Genomic DNA, 5,022 nt, shown 5'->3' with positions numbered 1-5,022 from the left:
ACTATGGCTTTGTAGTAGTGCTTGAAGTTGGGGAGTGAGATCCCCCCCACTTTAGTCTTTTTTCTCAAGATTGCTTTGGCTATTTGGGGGTCTTTGGTGTTTCCATATGAATTTTTGAACTATTTGTTCCTGTTCATTGAAGAATTTTGCTGGTAATTTGATAGGGATTGCATCAAATCTGTATATTGCTTTGGGCAGAATGACCATTTTGATGGTATTAATTCTTCCTAGCCAAGGGCATGGGATGAGTTTCCATTTGATAGTGTCCACTTTAAATTCTCTTAAGAGTGACTTGTAGTTTTCAGAGTATAGGTCTTTCACTTCTTTGGTTTGGTTTATTCCTAGGTATTTTATTCTTTTTGATGCAATTGTGAATGGAATTGTTTTCCTGATTTCTCTTTCTATTAGTTCATCATTAGTGTATAGGAAAGCCACAGATGTCTGTGTGTTAATTTTGTATCCTGCAACTTTGCTGTATTCCAATATCAGTTCTAGTAGTTTTGGGGTGGAGTCTTTAGGGTTTTTTATGTACAATATCATGTCATCTGCAAATAGTGACAGTTTAACTTCTTCTTTACCAATCTGGATTCCTTGTATTTCTTTGTTTTGTCTAATTGCCATGTCTAGGACCTCCAGTACTATGTTAAATAACAATGGGGGAGTGGGCATCCCTGTCTTGTTCCTAATCTCAGAGGAAAAGCTTTCAGCTTCTCGCTGTTCAGTATGATGTTGGCTGTGGGTTTATGATATATGGCCTTTATTATGTTGAGGTACTTGCCCTCTATTCCCATTTTGCTGAGAGTTTTTATCATGAATGGATGTTGAATTTTGTCAAATGCTTTTTCAGCATCTATGGAGATGATTATATGGTTTTTGTCCTTCTTTTTCTTGATGTGGTGGATGATGTTGATGGATTTTCAAATGTTGTACCATCCTTGCATCCCTGGGATGAATCCCACTTGGTCATGGTGTATGATCCTTTTGATATATTTTTGAATTCAGTTTGCTAATATTTTATTGAGTATTTTAGCATTTACATTCATTGGGGATATTGGTCTGTAATTTTCTTTTTTGGTGGGGTCTTTGCCTGGTTTTGGTATTAGGGTGATTTTGGCTTCATAGAATGAGTTTGGGAGTATTCCCTCCTCTTCTATTTTTTGGAAAACTTTAAGGAGAATAGGTATTATGTCTTCTCTGTATGACTGATAAAATTCCGAGGTAAATCCTTCTGGCCCAGGGGTTTTGTTCTTGGGTAGTTTCTCGTTTACCGTTTCAATTTCTTTGCTCATAATTGGTTTGTTTAACTTTTGTGTTTCTTCATTGGTCGGTCTTGGAAGGTTGTATTTGTCTAGGAGGTTGTCCATTTCTTCTAGGACTTTCAGCTTGTTAGCATATAGGTTTTCATAGTAGTCTTTATTAATTCTTTGCATTTTTGTGGAGTCTGTCATGATTTTTCCATTCTCCTTTCTGATTCTGTTGATATGTGTTGATTCTCTTTTTCTCTTAATAAGTTTGGCTAGAGGCTTATCTATTTTGTTCATTTTCTCAAAGAACCAGCTCTTGGTTTATTGATTTTTTTCTGTTTTATTCTTCTGAATTTTGTTAATTTCTTCTCTAATCTTTATTATGTCCCTCCTGCTGTCTTTAGTCCTCATTTGTTCTTCTTTTTCCAGTTTTGATAATTGTGAATTTAGACTATTCATTTGGGATTGTTCTTCCTTCTTTAAGTGTGCCTGGATCGCTATATACTTTCCTCTTGAGACTGCTTTCTCTGCGTCCCACAGAAGTTGGGACTTTGTGTTGTTCTTGTCATTTGTTTCCATATATTCCTTGATCTCTATTTTAACTTCTTCATTGATCCATTGATTATTTAGGAGCATGTTGTGAAGCCTGCATGTGTTTGTGAGCCTTTTTGTTTTCTTTGTAGAATTTATTTCTAGTTGTATACCTTTGAGGTCTGAAGAGTTGGTTGGTAGAATTTCAATCTTTTGAAATTTACTGAGGCTCTTTTTGTGAGCTAATATGTGGTCTATTCTGGAGAATGTTCCATGTACACTTGAGAAGAATGTATATCCTGTTTCTTTTGGATGTAGAGTTCTATAGATGTATATTAGGTCCATCTCTTGTAGTGTGTTGTTCAGTGCCTCCATGTCCTTACCTATTTTCTGCCTGGTGGATCTATCATTTTGGATGAGTGGCGTGTTGAAGTCTCCTAAAATGAATGCATTGCAGTCTATTCCCCCTTTAGTTCTGTTAGTATTTGTTTCACATATGCTGGTGCTCCTGTGTTGGGTGCATATATATTTAGAATCGTTATATCTTCTTGTTGGACTGAGCCCTTTATCGTTGTGTAATATCCTTCTTTATCTCTTGTTACTTTCTTTGTTTTGAATTCTATTATGTCTGATATTAGTACTGCAGCCACTGCTTTCTTCTCTCTGTTGTTTGACTGAAATATCTTTTTCCATCCCTTGACTTTTAGTCTGTGCACGTCTTTGGGTTTGAGGTGAGTTTCTTGTAAGCAGCATATGGATGGGTCTTGCTTTTTTATCCATTCTATTACTCTGTGTCTTTTGATTGGTGCATTCAGTCCATTTACATTTAGGGTGACTATTGAAATATATGTACTTATTGCCATTGCAGACTTTAGATTCTTGGTTAACAAAAGTTCAAGGTTAGCCTCTTTAGTATCTCACTGCCTAACTTAGCTCACTTATTGAGCTGTTATATACACTGTCTGGAGATTCTTTTCTTCTCTCCCTTCTTATTCCTCCTCCTCCATTCTTCATATGTTGGTCCTTTTATTCTGTGCTCTTTCATGTTTCCTTTAACTGATTTTAGTGGGTAGTTGATTTTATTTTTTGACTTTAGTTAGTATTTGGTTGGTCTGCTTTCTTTGCTGTGATTTTATTTTCTCTGGTGACATCTGTTTAGTCTTAGGAGTGCTCCCGTCTAGAACAGTCCCTCTAAAATACCCTGTAGAGGTGGTTTGTGGGAGGCAAATTCGCTCAACTTTTGCTTCTCTGGGTATTGTTTGATCCCTCCTTCATATTTTAATCGTATTCAATGATATTCATATGATATTCAAATGATAATCATGCTGGATACAGTATCCTTGGTTCAAGGCCCTTCTGTTTCATTGCATTAAATATATCATGCCATTCTCTTCTGGCTTGTAAGGTTTCTGTTGAGAATTCTGATGATAGCCTGATGGGTTTTCCTTTATAGGTGAACTTTTTCTCTCTAGCTGCCTTTAAAACTCTTTCCTTGTCCTTGATTTTTGCCATTTTAATTATTATGTGTCTTGGTGTTGTCCTCCTTTAGTCCTTTCTGTTGGGAGTTCTGTGTATTTCCATGGTCTGTTCGATTATTTCCTCCCCCAGTTTGGGGAAGTTTTCAGCAATTATTTCTTCAAAGACACTTTCTATCCCTTTTTCTCTCTCTTCTGGTACCCCTATAATATGGATATTGTTCCTTTTGGATTGGTCACACAGTTCTCTTAATATTGTTTCATTCCTGGAGATCCTTTTATCTCTTTCTGTGTCAGCCTCTATGCGTTCCTTTTCTTTGGTTTCTATTCTATCAATGGCCTCTTGCATCTTATCCATTCTGCTTATAAATCCTTCCAGAGTTTGTTTCACTTCTTTAATCTCCTTCCTGGCATCTGTAATCTCCCTCCGGACATCTGTATCTCCCTCCATTCTTCATCCCTTAGCTCTTGTATATTTCTCTGCATTTCTGTCAGCATGTTTATGGTTTTTATTTTTAATTGTTTTTCAGGAAGACTGGTTAGGTCTGTCTGCCTCTCTGGTGTTGTCTCTATTATCTTTGCCTGCCTGTAATTTTGCCTTTTCATGATGATAGAAATAGTTTGCAGAGCTCGCACGAATGATGGCTGAAAGAACTTCCCTTCTTGTTGGTTTGTGGCCTTCCTCTTCTGGGTGTACAGCGACCTCTAGTGGCTTGTGCTGGGCAACTGCATGCAGAAAGGGCTTCTGATTCTTGCCCAGCTGCTATGGAGTTTATCTCCACTGTTGCTGTGTGCGTGAACTGCCTCGGGCTGCTGCTCCAATATGGTGGAGCAGCGTTGGAGGGGGAATGACTGGGAGGCTATTTATCACCATGAGGAGCCTCCGTGCTCCCTACTGCCCAGGTGTTTAGAGTGCCCAGAGTTCCCCAGATTCCCTGCTGCTGGACTAAGTGTCCCAGGATGCTTCTATCCGGTTTTGGGGTCCCTGTCCCTTTAAGACTTCCAAAAAGCACTCTCTTTTCTTTGCCCTGGGTGCGCCATCTGCAGGGACCTGCTCACAGGTCTTACTGTCCTGTTTCCCTAGTTTCCAGCACCCCACGCATGCACTGTGTCTGTGCTCTGGTGCAGATGGCTAGGGCTGGCTATTTAGCAATCCTGGGCTCCCTCTCCCTCCTGCTCCGACTCCTCTCCTCCCACATGGAGCTGGGGTTTGGGGCACTTGGGTCCTGCTGGGCTGGATCTTGTATCTTACCCCCTTCGCGAGGCACTGGGTTCTCACCGGTGTGGATGTGGTCTGGCTGTTGTCCTGTGTCTTCTGGTCTCTCTTTTAGGTAGAGTTTTATTTGTTGTTTTTTCAAAAATACATGTGGTTTGGGGAGGAAATTTCCACTGCTCTACTCACGCTGCCATCTTGGCTCCACCTCCTGTTTTTTTTTTTTTAATGTGGAATATTTCCCAATTTTTATGTCATTCTTGTGTAGGAGCCATGCTAATGTTCTCTGTATCATTCCCATTTTAGTATATGTGCTGCCAAAATGAGCAGTACAGCCACCCACTTTTGATCAAACACAAAGAAAGATTATTCTTGGTCACAAAATAAGGCTGACCTAAGTGGATTTGACATGATTATTTACAAGTGTACAGCAAGAATGATAATTTAACATATAAGACTTTATACATTTGTTTTGCTGGATGTTTTCATAAAGAACTTGGAATAGATTTTTAAAGTCTCTTTTACCTGGGAAGCCAAGCCAAGAACTTGTACCAAAATT

General features: G+C 39.0%; 1 non-coding gene across 1 annotated transcript; it reads right to left on the bottom strand.

The window, feature by feature from the left end:
• Window positions 1-4,687: 4,687 nt before the first annotated feature.
• On the bottom strand, window positions 4,688-4,793 carry LOC140849815 (U6 spliceosomal RNA). Its single transcript, XR_012132004.1, has one exon. It is a non-coding gene; the product is annotated as a U6 spliceosomal RNA (small nuclear RNA).
• Between the last annotated feature and the right edge of the window lie 229 nt (window positions 4,794-5,022).

This window comes from Manis javanica, chromosome 5 (genome assembly GCF_040802235.1).
Source record: "Manis javanica isolate MJ-LG chromosome 5, MJ_LKY, whole genome shotgun sequence".
NCBI classification, from domain to species: Eukaryota; Metazoa; Chordata; class Mammalia; order Pholidota; family Manidae; genus Manis; species Manis javanica.
This window is presented reverse-complemented; position numbering and strand designations above follow the sequence as displayed.